Source organism: Panthera onca, chromosome A2 (assembly GCF_046562875.1).
Source record: "Panthera onca isolate mPanOnc1 chromosome A2, mPanOnc1 haplotype 2, whole genome shotgun sequence".
NCBI classification, from domain to species: Eukaryota; Metazoa; Chordata; class Mammalia; order Carnivora; family Felidae; genus Panthera; species Panthera onca.
This window is the reverse complement of record NC_138340.1, coordinates 168684401-168701601: the sequence shown is the minus strand read 5'-3', so window position 1 is coordinate 168701601 and position 17201 is coordinate 168684401. Positions and strand designations below refer to the sequence as shown.

The following is a 17201-nucleotide window of genomic DNA, read 5'->3' as shown; positions in this document are numbered from 1 at the left end:
TTTCTTAGACTTCCCTTGTTTTTGGTAACATTGATAGTTTTGAGAAGTGCTGGTCAGGTGTTTTGCAGAATGTCCCATAATTTGGATTTGTCTGATTCTTTTCTCATGATTAGACTGGGGTTTTGGGTTTTAGGGAGGAAGACCACAGAGGTAAACGCCCTTCGCATTATATCATGTCAGGGCTACATATTGTTAATATGGCTCTTCTCTGTGGATGTTGACGTTGATCTCCTGGCTGAGGTGTGGTGGCCAGATGTGTCCTCCATAAAGTCACTCTTCTCTCTGCTTTCCACACTGTGGAAGGAGCTTGCTAAGCACAGCCCACACTTAAGGACTAGGAATTATGTTCCCTCTCCTCAAGGGTGAAGAATCTACATAAAGTATTTGGGGAATTCTGCATAGATTTAATTCTTTCCCTCGTTAATTTATTCAACCCTTTCTTTTACACTTTGGGTTACAATCCGATACTACTTTACTTTTTTTGCTCACATTTTCCAGCTTTGGTTCTTGGGAGCTCTTTCAGTTGCTTTGTGAGTCTCTGAATCCTACCATCATTGTGGAATTTTTTTTTTTTTTTAGCACTGCCTCACTTAAAAAATTCTTTTTTTAAATGTTTATTTTTGAGAGAGAACACAAACGTAAGCAGGGGAGGGGCAGAGAGAGATGGAGACACAGAATCCGAAGCAGGCTCCAGGTTCTGAGCTGTTAGCACAGAGCCCAATGCGGGGATCGAACCCACGAACCATGAAATCATGATTTGAGCCGAAGTCAGGTGCTTAACCGACTGAGCCACCCAGGTGCCCCTCACTTTTTGACACTACAAGGTACTTCAGGCTCATCTGGTGTATTTCCTGTCCTATCCTAGAATTTGCTGTTTCTATAAGTAGCCCTCATTCCTTTTATTTGAAAATGTGTAGAAACTGAGTGCGAGGGGTGCTCACTGCTGCTGGGGTGTCATTGCTTCCAGAATACTTAGCTGACAAGCAAGGAGATACATGTGTGAATGTGCACATGTCTACAAACATTTCTGTCTGTAATTACGTATCTATATCAAGCTTAACTTGAGCCTCTACTGTCTTCAATTCCAGCCTGTCACTGCAGGGACCATCTCAGTCTTCTTCCCTTGATTCTGCTTCTATACCAACAGTGAGGACACTGGTTCCCACCACCCACTCCTGTTTACTTAATCGTTGGATTTCAGGGTCTGTGAGTAGCCAGCAGGGTCGGAACCATTGGTCTGCACTCCTTGGGGAGCAGCTTTATCCACTAGAGCACAGGCTTCCCTCATTTCCTGAGTGATTGGGGTCAGCGTCCTTCCCAGCATTACCAGCACAGCTGTACTCTTCTGTCACACTCTTCATTCCTTCCTGGGGTCCCCTGCCTCCCTGTTGATGTTTTGTTAAATTTGCATTCACTGAGATTCATCTTTGTGCTGTGAAGTTCATTGGGTTTCAGTAGACGCTTAAGAGTCAAGTGTCCACAACATATTGAGAAGTTTCCCTGCCCTACAAATTTTGTGCTTTACCTACTCAAGCCTCCCTCCCCTCTGCTTGGACCCCTAGCAACCACTGATCTCTGTTTTTGCCTTTTCCAGAGTTTTCAGACTGATTCTTTCACCTAGCACTCTTCATTTAAGAATGACATATTTCACACACTGTGATAACAGCCCTGCTCTGCCCAGGGGCCCAACCTGCCCACTGTGTTTGTGCTGACTGACCCTCTGGGGCCTGCAGAGACCTCAGGTTGAGCCGGAAGCCCATGGGTGCCATTTGCAGGTTATCTGCGGCGCAGTGCTGTGCGTCAGACCTGCCTGTGCAAGGTTTTCTTTTCTTACGCGAGGCCCATAGAGTGTCTATTGAGCTGTGTCCAAGAGAAAATGGCACCTGGCCTGTTTCGATGGTGTCCTTTCATGTGGCTGCAAGATGTGCACAGTTTAGAGGAACTGGAGGGACAAGGCACTTTCGTGATTGGTGGGTTCTCTCTCACCTTCCGTCCTCATAAATTGGTGTTCTCTGTGTGTTCATATCTCAGTAGGTGACCTCTGTCTAGTCATTTAAATGGGATCACCAGGCCATACTGTTCCACGTAGGCCCTGGGATAGGATGAGGATGGGGTCTAATACGGAGAGTGGCCCTCATGAGATGTGGTTGCCAGTCCCGATGTCACTTCTCTCAGCTGCTTCTTTGTTGGGTGGAGGGGAAGGAGGGAGAGTGTGCCACGGCAGGTGCGGACGAAGGTCTGCAGCGATTCGCACCTAAGAGGAATGGGTGTCGAGTCCCGGATATCAGAAGAAAAATTAACCTGGCATTTTCTGCCGTCCCCAAGTGCTGGCCAACTGTTTCGATCTTTCGACTTGAGAAAAAGAAGTTCAAAATTGCCTTTCCGTTGCAGTTGTGTTACTCAGGTGAGAGGCTTTGTGAACCACACGTGGTCTCACACATGGGAGAGGAGGGCTCACTGTGGGAGGACTCGTGATGCAGCAAACATGTCTTGGTTCTCCTAGTCTCCGCTGACCTGACGGTAACGTTGCTTGTCACTTTTCTTACTAAGTAATTGTCTCTGAAAAGAATCCTGTCCCATGTCATCGAAGTCTTTCTGATTTTCTTTCGTTCTCACATCTGACCTGTTTGTAATTATCTTTCTCCTCCTGTTCCTCCTCCTTTTTGTGTTTTAAAGACCACGGTAGTTTCTCCTGTGTTCTAGTATCCTGGTGTTTTTCATCGGATGGTGGAATTTCTGGTGTCTCTGAGCCATTTTACTATTTTAACGCAGAAAAGAGAACCCAGGTGACAAGCACAAGTTAAAATGGATGGCAAAGAAGGGAAGAATTAATTGTTTTTAATGAAATCTTGTAAATGATAAAACAGCCTTATCCTTAATGTGTGAGAATCAGAAAGAGGGAGGGGGAGGGGGCTGGGGGTAAATGAGGCTTTTGTGGGGCAAGAATGTGAGAATTTATTACCTTGCTCATTTACATACTCTGTTGAACACCTGTTGTGGGTTGAGTATGTGAGATAAAATCTCCTCAGAGCACCCCAGACATCTAGGTTATTCTTTGTCACTGGGGCTGCAGGACACCCAAGAAGGAAAAGCTAAAAATGCAGAGTCATAAAATTGAAAATATATCAAGTATTCTCCCAGAGAACCAGACCTGGGGTCATGTCCCTTAGCACACACAAAACAAAGCAAGTTTACTAGAATGTTCTCGAAACTTTGGGAAATAGGGGCCCTGAAACATTACTAGGAGGTTGTTACTAATTTGCATGATGATAATACTCTCTCCTTGGGGACTTCTGGGGAATGGAATACTGTATTTCACTTGTGTTTGTCTGTAAAAGACCTTGGATAAATGCTTACTGCATGGGATTACAATTTAAGGTGCACATCATTGCTCACAGCACTCCGCTAGGCATGGAGCAAACAGAGTTGCACGTCACCCATGTTTCTCTTATGCAGACCTGTAGACAAATCTGCTAGTGTGTCACCTTCAGGTCTCCGCTGCGTGTGGCCGCCCAGGGCCTCAGGCCACCATGCCAACCCCAGACAAAGGAAGGAGCTCATCCCAATTTCTTCACTGCATGCTGTCCGTTAGTCAGCCCTGCCTGCTGGCTATGTGCTGGCATTTCACCTTTTCCTATGGTGTGTTGTCAGCAGAACCCATAATGCAGATGTAAGTGAGGCTGTGGAGATTAGAAATAAATTTGGAGGGTTGATTTCCACACTTATGCACTGTGTGGTCCTGCTTTCTGCAATTGTACTGAACTCTGGTTCTGCCTGGATATTTAATTCTGGTTGATAGAGAGGAAAATTGGGGTTGGACTTTAAGTTCTACATTAGCCTGAAGTGAATCATAGAATTGACTACCAACAATGTGCTTGTACCCTCCAGTGGGGTGTGCAGGTTTACGTGGGGAGTTTCAGGACATGCATGTCGATAACTGTCCTATTTCCTTGTCTGGAGGAAGAATCCTTGGGCCTGCACCCCAGGATCCAACAGCTTTGACAAAGATCATAAAAGGGACATTGTTGCAGGCTTTTACCAAAGGTGCTATTTAACCAGCCCTGGACATGGTCACAGAAAGGAAAGGCCTTCTCGTGGTCATCTGCTTGCAGCCCCCTGCTGTGGGAACTGCTTGTCATCTTCTCTCTCTGATAGTTACTCGCTCTCCTGTCCCCCTCGCTCCCTCCTTCCCTTCACCTTCTTGCCTTTACAGACTTCATCCACCCCCACCCCAGCACCAGTTTTTACCTCCAGAATTCATACCTGTCCCATCTCTTCTGGAGCTCACACTTCCCCAGTATGCTTGGTGTCATCTCCTGAATGTCCTGGTCCTTCACCCTCCACTGAACTGAGCCAGGCCCTTGCCTCCTCCTCCTCCTGCCTCTCCTCTTTCCCTCCACCTCATGCATCCTTCTGTTACCGAGTCAGAGCCATACCATCACCTTGACCCCAACCTCTTCCTCCTTCCTCCTGGCCCAGATGGTCCACTTGTTCTCTGTTCCCTTCCTTCTGGCCAGCCCTACATACCAGCTACCAGGTGGGTCTCCTCTGATGGTGAGTAGGTGCACAGCCCTTACCCCTTCCTCCATAGCTTGTGAACATTGGTGCGGCTTGGCTTCCTGCTTCTGCTCACTGTGGGATGTCCCCTGGATAGTTCTGAGCCCTGTCTGTGCCTAATCCTTGCGCTGTAGGGTGGCCTCTGTCATGTGGGGGTCTCCATGGAATGCCTGTCCCCCTCCAGAGCTAATCTACCCTCTTTTCTCTGCCTTTTCATACCTACTTCCTCCAAGTCACTTTCCAGTGTCCCTCAGCTAGATGTACTAGAGTTTTCTGCTATGCCTGCCTATCAGAGTGGGAATCCCTTGTATCAGTTGGTGAGTAGTACAGAACAAAGCACCCCAAAACTTAAAGCACTAATCCTTTATTATTTCTTTGGGGTTTCAGCTGCTTTAGGCTGGGTCTGCCAGGGGGTATCTGCCCACATACCTCTCCTCTTCCTCCTGGAACCCACAGGCTGGTGCAGGCATGTCCTTACCACAGTGACGGCAGAGGAGAGAGGGGGAATGTGCAAATACGCTAGGCCTTTTGAGGCTCAGAACCAGTAAATACCGCTGCCCCATCTCACTGTGATGCCAAAGCAAGTCACACAGTGAAGCTGGAATCCAGGGGTAGGGCCTGTAGGCTGTGAGAGGGATTTCGGAGGCTGTGCCTGGAAGGTGGGTAAAGAATCGGGTCGTTGGGGCGCCTGGGGCGCTCAGTCGGTTGAGCATCTGACTCTTGATTTTAGCTCAGGCCGTGATCTCACAGTTTACGAGATAGAGCCCTGCATCAGGCTCTTCACTGACCGTGCATCCTAGTGACATCCTAGTGGCAGCTCCTGTTTATTCTCACATACTTGGTGAGCCTCTCTTGTATGTCAGGCTGTCATGGAACTTCCATTCAGGTGAGAGAAGGTGAGCAACACAAGATAAATACAGTACTGCTTTTAGACACGCCGAGTGCTGTGAAGGGGGTTGGAGTTGGGTCAGTCACCTAATCCTCTCACCCTTCTCTAACCCTCCTAGACATCTACATACCCCGCTCACTCTCTTGTCTTCAAGCGCGGGGATGTGCCTGTCCTTGATTTGTCTGTCCCTGAGGCAGCGTAGGACACGTATCATAGTTGTAGCTGCTGTTTATTGGATGCCACTGGTGTGCCGGTGTTAGCACCGCCCTTGACATCCCTAAGGACCCAGCATCTGGCCATATTTTGTCCACATATACAGGTGAAATCATTGAGGCTTGGAGGTTAGGGAGGACTTCAGGGTCACCAGCGGCAGGGCACCCTACTTCTAGCTTCTCCTCCCCTTTCCACTCCACTCTCTGGCTCTTCCTTTTCCTCACCTTGCTGTGCAGCTCAGAAATGAAATCATGTAAGCCAGAGGCAGATTCAGGAGTACATGCTTTCAAATTAAGTGTGCTTTTGTTTTTCAGCTTAGGATTTTTCTTTTGATGATGATTTTCTTTTAAAGTTTACTTATTTTGAGGGAGAGAGAGCATGCAAGAGTGGAGGAGGGGCAGAGAGGGAGAGAGACAGAATCCCAAGCAGGCTCTGCACTGTCAGTGTAGAGCCCAATGTAGGGCTTGAACTCATGAACCGCGAGGTCATGCCCTGAGCTGAAATCCAGAGTCAGATGCTTAACTGATTGAGCCACCCAGGCACCCTGATGATTATTTTTTAACTTCATGAGACTTTGGACTGCCCTTGTAGCAAACTGGGTGACTTGGACATCCCCAGGGTGTTCTACTGTGTATACTTAGATGTTACACTGGAGAAAGAACAGCTTGGGAACTGGTCAGAAGAGATGATTGTGCATAGCACATAACCACAATGCTTTTAATGCATCTTGGTGGTTCATGATGTGTGTTAAATTACGTTAGAGATCCTAAAACGTGTCCTAGGGGCTTCATTCTGCCAGAAGTGCCTTGTGAGCTTATTTTATTTTATTTATATATTTTTTTGACTACTGATATTTCAGATTCATGCCCCAGTAATGCAGGAGGTGGGGAAGGAGGATAGGTCCCTGAGTGACAGGACAGTAACACTCTTCCTGCATGCTTTAGTTTATAAGATGCTTCAACCTCTGTTATGTCCTTGGGTTCTCCCAGCAACTCTCCTAGGTTAGGAGGGTTGAGATTTAATCTTTTAACAAACTGAGAAGCTGAGGGGTCAAGGCACACTTCTATTATGTTGATGAGAGGCAATTTGTAAACATCTTTCTAAAATCTTACACATAACACCTTTAAAAAATCTGGGGTTCTTTTTTTTTTAGATTTTATTTTTAAGTAATCTCTACACCTAGTGTGGGGCTTGAACCTACAACCCTAAGATGAAGAGTCACATGCTCCACCGACTGAGCCACCCGGGTGCCCCTGAGGTTCTTTTTGTAGGAATTGATCCCGAGGGGAAAGAAATTCGAGCTATCCCCAAGGACTAACAATCCGGATTGCTGGTTATGGTGTTATTTTTAATGAGGAAAATTGGAAACCATGTAAAGTTACTTCATGAGAGAATTGGTTAAATAGATTATGTGCAAGTATAGAATTAATTATTATGTGGTGATTAAAATTCATCATGGTGAGAAATATCAAGGACAGGGAATTGTTTACAGTGTATTAGAAGTAAAAGGTGCGGCCTGTTGGGATGAGCACTGGGTATTGTATGGAAACCAATTTGACAATAAATTTCATATTAAAAAAATAAAAATCAATCAATAAATTTAGTTTTCAGTGATAAAAATATTTAATGAAACATACACATGCAAGGTGACTGGACATATATTTTCAGTTGTGACCTAGGGTAAATCAATAAAAATTTGATTAAAAAAAAGAAGTAAAAGGTGCAGGTTATAAAATTGCATGTACAGGATGATACCAGTACTTTTAAAGATTTTTTTAAAGTTTGTTTTGAGAGAGAAACAGTGTGTGCCAGCAGGGGAGGGGCAGAGAGAGGTAGAGAGAGAGAACCTAAGCAGGCTCCATGCTGTCAGCGCAGAGCTCAATGTGGGGTTTGATCCCACAAACTGCAAGACCATTACCCGTGCCGAAACCAACTGAGCTACCCAGTTGCCCCCAATCCTTATAGATATCCAAAGAAAAATGACTGTAAATAGGGGTGTCATTTCTGGGCGAGGAGGTCACTAGTATTACTTTCTTGTTGTGATTTTCTGCATTTTCTTCATTTTCTCGGCTTTTATGATATGAAAAATCTCCAATAATAGTTTAAATAAGCAGGTGAGAGAGAATGTGTAGTTTGTCCACAGCCACATGCTGATTTCTAGAACCTTCTATTCCTAAGCAGGAGCTGTTTCCAACACTTCACGTTGAATTTTTGGTGTTCGGTGCTATCATTTCTGTTTTCTCATCACCACAGAGCTCAGCTCATTGCTCTTCAGAGGAGTGCAAAGAAGGGATGCTTCCATTTTGGAAAAGGCTAACCTGGTGAGAAGGGGCACAAGCTCTGGCCTGCAACCGACCCCGCCTCTCCAGCCTCCCTTTTCTCCCTCTTTCCTCGGCTCTCAGCCAGCTTCATCACTCTCCAGTACCCTGGAGGGAGGTAGCCATGACTCAGATACAGATGGGAAGGATCTGTTTATTAATTTGCATGGGATGCACAGCTGGGAATCCAGAAAGACGTAGGCTGGGATTGGGAGTCAAGTAGGAATGTGATGTCTGAGGGAACAAGGACAGAGTCCTGCTCTTGGGGTTGGGAGGTTGGTGGTGGAAATGGTACAGGATGATCCAGGCTAGAGGGAGGTGGTTCCACTGTGGATCTGAAAAGGAAACAGCTTGTGTTCTAACATGAAGTCAGAACGCCATGGTGTGATGGGGTCCTGGAAAGGCTCAGTGCTCTAGGTGGTGGAGTCCAGGTTTGGGGGTGCATGGCTGCTCCTGTGAGAACCTTGTTGTAGGCAAGGCCACTCACACATTCCACGCAAGCTCTAAGCCAGTGCAGCGAGAAGGAAGGACTCTGAGGAAAGTGGTGGGCCTGGCAGCTTCAGAGCCAGTGAAGGCGGTTGTGTCCTGGTGCTGCAGTGGAGGTGGGCCATGTTCCCATGGGATCCTTTGATTCCTGCCCGTTTCTCCAAGCCAAGTTTCTCACCCCCTTTTGATTCTATAAACAACCTCTACTCCTTTTAATAAGCCAGGGCTAGCTAAGTTTTTTCTGTAAATAGGGTTCTTTAGACCCCTAGTCTCTGTCACAACTCTTCAACTTAGCTGTTGCAGGACAAAAGCAGCCATAACAAGATGTAAGCAGGTGGGTGGGCTGTGCTTCAATAATTTTATAATTATTTGTATAATTATTATTTATAATAATTTGTAAATTTTATTTACAAAAATGTAGGGCTGTGTTTTGCCTGCCCCTGAGTAAGCCAATTTTTTTATGCTGCAATCTACGAGAGTTGAGTCCTCTCTCTGACCTCCAGGCAGCTTGATGGACTCCAGCTCTCATGGTAGGAGGAAAGAGTCAGAACAAGGGAAAAGAATGTCTGTCCACCCAGGTGGCTGTACCACTCCTGAACCTCTGTTTAATTCTGATGAGTGCACCCATCCTAGGGTAGATCCACATGAGACAGGCAGTGTTGAGAGCGGAGAAGTTAGATTGGCAAAATGGTATGAAATCATATCATGTGAAATAATTGGGCATATTTAAGTTGAAGAAGAACAAACTTACACATTGGAAAGGCTGTCCTGTGGAAGGGGGGGGTGGGAAGGGAACATGCATTCACTAAGAGATACTGTGTACCTATCACTTTGCTGGGTGGTTTGTTATCTCATTTCAAGAGGGAGAAGCTTTGCTCTGCATAATGCTAAGTATTGTAAGGGTTTGTGATGGAGGTTTCTAGGAGATAAGCTTACACTTAATAGAATAAAACCTTAAAATATTCAGAACTATTCCAACATGGATTTCCTCCTTAGTCATGAGTGATATTTCTATCTGGGCTGGTGTATATCCCACAGCTGAGTGGCTCACCCAGGGATGATGCCTCATTGGAAACAGGTGTAGCTCCTTCAGGCACGGAACTTTCTCACAGCTTACAGCTGTGCCTTTTACCCACAAAACAAGAGTAGCTAGTGTGCTTGTGCGAAATCCCAACAGTTTTAAGCAAATTTGTTTTCTTCCAGGATTCCTGCCTCCCAGACCTAGAATGTGGGACGATTTGAAAGAACAAAACCTTGCCCTTGGATTGTATGGGGTTAACCACAGGGATACCCAGCAGAAGGCAGGCTGTTCTCACACTTACAATTAGTCCATTAATCGTGTCCTGGGTGAAGGAAGCCAAGTGTTGGGCCTTCTGAGCTGTGGTTGCTGTCTGCTGGTACTTAGAAGACCGAACGGTTCTGAGATATTAGAAGGCGCTAAGCAGTGCATTGTTTGCTTGGCCTCAACAGAGGACAGAAAAGGATTTGAGAATAAAATTAATTAACCTGCATGAGATTATAGAGGAAAGAATTATTTTCATGAGGAAATAGTGATCATATTCCCTGTGTGGTCTCAGAAAGTGGGTTGTTACTTGTTTATGTGTGCATGCACAAAGATGTCATGGTTAAAAGATGTCAAAATAATGAAAATAGAAAATACTAGACTAAACAAATGATAAAATTCTCATTACAGGAAGAACTCCCAGTATCTTTAGCACCTAATACACATATGAATTTCATTTATTAAAAAAAAAGTATTTATTTTAAGTAATCTCTGTGCCTAACGTGGGGGCTCCCATCCCCAGGATCAGGAGTTTGCCTGCTCTTTCAGCTAAGCCAGCCAGGCTCCCCTACATTTTAACTTCTTAGAGAGGGACATCGGGGCACAGAATGTTCCAAATGCAATTGGACCGGAGCTTCTCACCACACTGGTTCCTACTGGACACGTTTGAGAAACTTTCTACCTGACCAGCTGTGTTAGGAATGGGGTCCTGGAGCGTCGGCATTACCAGGAACTTGTTAGAATTGAAGACTCTCAGGGCCTACCCCACATCTACTAAGCCAGAAACTGAGAATGGGACCGGCAATCCATGTTTTAACAAGTCCTCTGGTCCTCAAGACTGAGAGCTTCTTAGGCAGGATGACTTCTACATCTTTACTGTAATTCTCTGGTTTAGTTTCCTCTATTCCACTGAGGTAACATGTGATGAAGGATTGCATTTCAAGTAGTTTGGCAAACATCAGCTGTGGTACCCTTCTTAAGAAGAAAGCATGACCTTTTGCAGCTTTGAAGGTCCTGAGAAGTCTTGCAGAGGAGAATCCTGTTAAATTTCAGCTGACATTTTTCAAATGTGTCTGACTCCCAACCTTTTCTGAAAGGTACTTATTAACATACCAGGGCATGTGTCCTATAGGACATTATTGCCAGTTGGAGGTTGATAATTCCTGAGGTGAGTTTTACTCCGATATGGTTTTAAATCCTTTTTCTTGGTTCTGTCATTTTATCTACAGAGTATAGTGGGATGTACAAACACACTGATGTTGAAATGTAACAAGTTAAACAGGACAAAAAAATTATGTTCAGATTCACTTCAGACTTTTCCTAAAACCAATCAAGCTCATCCTCTGATAAAATTCTTATGTGGGACTTCTGGAGATGACAGAGTTGGAGGACCCTAGGTTCACCTTGTGCCCCGGATGCAACTAGATGATACCCACATCAGTGTAAACAACCCAGAAAATGACGTGAAGACTGGCAGAACAGACTGTCCACAGCTAAATGTTGAGAAGAGACCACACTGAGGAGGGTAGGAAGGATGGAGATGAGGTTGGGAGCCAAAGGGACCTGTGGGACTGACTGTGGGAGGGAGGGACACCATGGGTGTGGGAAGGGAGAGGAACTGATTTGACACCAGGCATGCCAGGCATCCCAGTCATGGGGGACCCACATGGGAAGAACAAATCTCCATAACATTTGGCTTTGAAAACCAGGGAGGCTGAACAACCAATGGGGCTTAACACCTGGAATTTAAAAATCAGCCAGCTCAGCTCTGGGAGAGCCAGGAGAGCTAGAGGAAACTGAGTCCCTGCCCTTGAAGACACACCAATTCAACTACAGCCCCAGCAGTGGGCTGGGGGCACATAGCTAGTCTGACTGCAGGCCCTGCTCACCAAGTAAACTTCTCAGAGAACAACAAAGGGAAAGCATCCTTCAGTTAGTTGCTACTACATCTCTGGCAAATGCCTGGTCTGATGCAACTCAAGCTGATGGGGAACCCAGACTGGCCCAGGGACCAAACCCTGTCCACAACAGGCAAAAGAACCATTTTAGGTGACTGGACTGTAGGCAAACATGTCTCAACCACAAGAGTAGGGCACACAAAACACACATAGGAGACACTTCTGAAGTGCTAGGTTCTGGTGAATAGGGGACATTGCACTACAGGGCACCACTGGTCTTTTTCTTTAGGCCACTACTTTCCAGAGAAGAAGACATAGCTGACTTTCCTAACATACAGAAGCAGACACAGGGAATTAGACAAAATGAGGAGACAGAGGAATATGTCCCAAATGAAAGAACAGGACAAAATCACAACAAAAGAGCTAAATGAAACAAAGATATATAATATGCCTGATAGAGAATTTAAAGTAATGGTCATAAAGGTACTCACTGGACTTGAGAAAAGAGTGGAGGACATCAGTGAGACCCTCCACAAAGACAAAATATAAAAAAAGAACCAATCAGAGATGAAGAGCACAATAAGTAAAATTAAAAATACACTAGATAGGATAAATAGCAGGATAGAGGAAGCAGAAGCATCGATCAGTGACCTGGAGGACAAAGTAATGGAAAGCAATCAAGCCAAAAAGAAAAATGAGTAATAAAAGATGAAAATAGGGGTGGCTTTGCTGGCTCAGTTAGTAGAGTATTCAACTCTTGATCTCAGGGTTGTGAGTTCAAGCCCCATGTTGGGTGTAGAGATTACTTAAAAATAAAATCTTAAAAAAATAAGGGAACTCAGCAACACCATTAAGCAAAATCACATTTGCATTATGGGGGTCCCAGAAGGAGAAGTGAGAGAAAAGGGGCAGAAAGTGTATTTGAAGAAATAATAGCTGAAAACTTCCCTAATCTGGGAAAGGAAATAGACATCCAGGTCCAGGAGGCACAGAGAGCCCCCCCCCCCCCCCCCGCCCCCGCCAAATCAACCCAAGGAGGTCCACACCAGGGCCCATACCAATTAAGATGGCAAATAGTAATAAAAAGAGAAGTTTAAAAGCAGCAGGAGAAAACAGTTACATACAAGGGAAACCCCGTAAGGCTAGCAGCTGATTTTTGCAGCAGAAATTTTGGAGGCCAGAAGGTAGTGGCATGATATATTTAAAGTGCTGAAAGGAAAAACCCTGCAACCAAGAATACTCTTATCTAGCAAGGCTGTCATTCAGAAAAGAAGGAGATATAAAGACTTTTTCAGACAAACAAAAGTGAAAGGAGTTCATAACCACTAAATCAGCCCTACAGGAAATGTTAAAGGGGACTCTGAGTGGAAAGGGAAGTCCTTAAGTGGAATAAGAAAAGTAGGAAGCGTGAAAGCAGTAAAATTAAGTTTATTTATAAAAATTAGTCAAGGCACTCACAAAATAAAAGGATGTAAAGTATGACTATATACCTAAAATGTGGTGTGTGGAGGAGCAAAGAATGAGCTCATACTTAAGCAACCATCAACTTAATATAGGCTGGTATATAAATGTTATATATAAACCTAATGGTAACTACAAATCAAAAACTGATAAACAGATAATGTAAAAAGTAAAGAGAAAGGAATCCAAGTATATTACTTAAGAGAGCAAACTGTGAAGGAAGACAGCAAGAGCAGAAATGGACAGAGAAGAACTGCAAAAACAAGCATAAAACAAGTAACAAAATGTCAAAAAGTATATACTTATCAGTAATTATTTTGAATGTAAATGGACTAAATATTCCAATCAAAAGACATAGGGTGACAGAATGGGTATAAAAGCGAGACTCATCTATATGCTGCCTACAAGACACTCAGTTTTTTATTTTATTTTTTATGAATATAATTTATTGTCAAATTGGCTTACATACAACTCCCAGTGCTCATCCCAACAAGTGCCCTCCTCAATGCCCATCACCCACTTTCCCCTCTCCCCCACCCCCCTCATTAACCCTCAGTTTGTTCTCTGTATTTAAGAGTCTTTTGTGGTTTGCCTCCCTCCCTCTCTGTTTGTAGCTATTTTTCCCCCTTCCCTTCCTCCATGGTCTTCTGTTAAGTTTATTAAGATCTACATATGAGTGAAAACATATGATATCTGTCCTTCTCTGACTGACTTATTTCACTCAGCATAATACCTTCCAGTTCCATCCACGTTGCTACAAATGGCATGATTTCATTCTTTCTCATTGCCAAGTAGTATTCCATTGTATATATAAATCACATCTTCTTTATCCATTCATCAGTTGATGGACATTTGGGCTCTTTCCATAATTTGGCTATTGTTGAAAGTGCTGCTATAACCGTAGGGGTACATGTGCCCTTATGAATCAGCACTCCTGTATCCTTTGGATAAATTTCCAGTAGTGCTACTGCTGGGTCATAGTATAGTTCTATTTTTAATTTTTTGAGGAACCTCCACACTGTTTTCCAGAGCGGCTGCACCAGTTTGCATTCCCACCAACAGTGCTAAAGAGATCCTTTTTCTCCACATCCTTGCCAACATCTGTTGTTTCTTGAGTTGTTCATTTTAGCCACTCTGACCGGAGTGAGGTGGTATCTCAATGTGTTTTTGATTTGTATTTCCTTGATGATGAGTGATGTTGAGCATTTTTTCATGTGTTGGTTGGTCATATGGTTGTCTTCTTTGGAAAAGTGTCTATTCATGTCTTCTGCCCATTTATTCACCGAATTATTTGCTTTTTGTGTGTTGATTTTGGTAAGTTCTTTATAGATTTTGGATGCTAACCCTTTATCTGATACATCATCTGCAAATATCTTCTCCCATTCTGTTGGTTGCCTTTTAGTTTTGTTGATTGTTTCCTTTGCAGTGCAGAAGCTTTTTATCTTGATGAAGTCCCAATAGTTCATTTTTGCTTTTATTTCCCTTGCCTTTGGAGATGTGTTGAGCAAGAAAGTGCTGCGGATGAGGTCAAAGAGGTTGTTGCTTACTTTCTCCTCCAGGGTTTTGATGGCTTCCTGTGTCACATTTAGGTCTTTGATCCATTTTGAGTTTATTTTTGTGTATGGTATAAGAAAATGGTCTAATTTCATTCTTCTGCATGTTGCTGTCCAGTTCTCTTAGCACCATTTGCTGAAGAGACTGTCTTTTTTCCATTGGATACTCTTTCCTGCTTTGTCAAAGATTAGTTGGTGATACATTTGTGGGTCCAAGTCTGGGTTCTCTATTCTATTCCATTGGCCTATGTGTCTTGTTTTGTGCCAAAACCATACTGTCTTGATGATTACAGCTTTGTAGTAGAGGCTAAAGTCTGGGATTGTGATGCCTCCTGCTTTGGTTTTCTTTGTCAATATTACTTTGGCTATTTGGGGTCTTCTGTGGTTCCATACAAATTTTAGGATTGTTTGTTCTAGCTTTGAGAAGAATGCCAGTGCAATTTGATTGTGTAGATTGCTTTGGGCAGTGTTGACATTTTAACAATATTTATTTTTCCAATCCATGAGCATGGAATGTTTTTCCATTTCTTTGTGTCTTTTTCCATTTACTTCATAAGTTTTCTATAGTTTTCAGCATACAGATCTTTTACATCTTTGGTTAGGTCTATTCCTAGGCATTTTATGGTTCTTGGTGCAATTGTAAATGGGATTAGTTTCTTGGGATCAATTTCTCTTTTTGTTGCTTCATCATTGGTGTATAGAAATGCAACCAATTTCTGTACATTGATTTTGTACCCTGAGACTTTGCTGAATTCATGTATCAGTTCTAGCAGCCTGTTGGTGGAGTCTTTTGGGTTTTCCCTGTAGAGTACCATGTCATCTGAAAAGTCAAAGTTTGACTTCTTCTTTGCCAATTTTTTTTTTTTAATTTTGTTAATGTTTTATTTATTTTTGAGACAGGGAGAGACAGAGCATGAACAGGGGAGGGTCAGAGAGAGGGAGACACAGGATCTGAAACAGGCTCCAGGCTCTGTGCTGTCAGCACAGAGCCTGACGTGGGGCTTGAACCCATGGACTGGGAGATCATGACCTGAGCCCAAGTCAGCCGCTTAACCGACTGAGCCACCCAGGCACCCCTCTTCTTTGCCAATTTTGATGCCTTTTATTTCACTTTGTTGTCTGATTGCTGATGCTAGGACTTCCAACACTATGTTACACAACAGTGGTGAGAGTGGACATTCCTGTCGTGTTCCTGATCTCAGGGGGAAAGCTCTTAGTTTTTCCCCATTGAGGATGATATTAGCTGTGGTCTTTTCATATATGGCTTTTATGATGTTTAGATATGTTCCTTCTATCTCAACTTTCTTGAGGGTTTTTATTAAGAAAGGATGCTGTATTTTGTCAAATGCTTTTTCTGCATCTATTGACGGGATCATATCATATGGTTCTTATCCTTTCTTTTATTAATGTGGTATATCACATTGATTGATTTGTGAATATTGAACCAGCCCTGCAGCCCAGGAATGAATCCCACTTGATCATGGTGAATAATTCTTTTTATATGCTGTTGAATTCGATATGCTAGTATCTTGTTGAGAATTTTTGCATCCATGTTCATCAGGGATATTGGCCTGTAATTCTCCTTTTTTGTGGGGTCTCTGTCTGGTTTGTGGATCAGGGTAATGCTGGCTTCATAGAATGAGTCCAGAAGCTTTCCTTCCTTTTCTACTTTTTGGAACAGCTTGAGAAGGATAGGTATTAACTCTGCTTTAAATGTCTAGTCGAATTCCTCTGGGAAGTCATCTGGCCCAGGACTCTTATTTGTTGGGAGATTTTTGTAACTGATACAATTTCTTCACTAGTTGTGGGTCTGTTGAAATTTTCTGTTTCTTCCCGTATGAGTTTTGGTAGTGTGTGGGTGTTTAGGAATTTGTCCATTTCTTCCAGGTTGTCTAGTTTGTTGGCATATAATTTTTCATAGTATTCTCTGATAATTGTTTGTATTTCTGAGGGATTAGTTGTGATAAGTCCATTTTCATTTGTGATTTTATCTATTTGGGTCCTGTCTCTTTTCTTTTTGAGAAGTCTGGTTAGGGGTTTATCAATTTTATTTATTTTTTCAAAAAACCAGGTCTTAGTTTCATTGATCTGCTCTACTGTTTTGTTTTGTTTGTTTGTTTTGAATTCTATACTGTTTATATCTGCTTTGATCCCTATTATTTCTCTTCTTCTGCTGGCCTTGGTGTTTCTTTGCTATTCTGCTTCTAGTTCCTTTAAGCGTGCTGTTAGATTTGTAGTTGGGATACTTCTTGTTTCTTGAGATAGGCCTGGATTGCAATGTATTTTCCTTTTAGGACTGCCTTTGCTGCATCCCAAAGGGTTTGGACTGTCATGTTTTCATTTTCATTTGTTTTCATATATTTTTAAATTTCTTCTCTAATTATCTGGTTGATCCATTCATTCTTTAGTAGGATGTTCTTTAATGTCCATGCATTTGGAGGTTTTCCAAACTTTTTGCTGTGGTTGATTTTAAGTTTCACAGCATTGTGATCTGAAAATGTGCATGGTATGATCTCACTTCTTTTATATTTATTGAGGGCTGTT

At 43.3% G+C, this 17201-nt stretch overlaps 1 protein-coding gene and 1 long non-coding RNA gene across 5 annotated transcripts in view; both read left to right on the top strand.

The window, feature by feature from the left end:
• Nucleotides 1-9972, top strand: part of LOC132679729 (uncharacterized) — a 68571-nt gene extending 58599 nt beyond the window's left edge. For both annotated transcript variants that reach the window (XR_014137356.1, XR_009610305.3), the window contains exon 2: nucleotides 9667-9972. This is a non-coding gene — a long non-coding RNA (uncharacterized LOC132679729). The remainder of the gene's footprint in view (nucleotides 1-9666) is intronic.
• PTPRN2 (protein tyrosine phosphatase receptor type N2) overlaps nucleotides 1-17201 on the top strand; it is an 812735-nt gene that overhangs the window by 60193 nt on the left and 735341 nt on the right. The window lies entirely within an intron of this gene.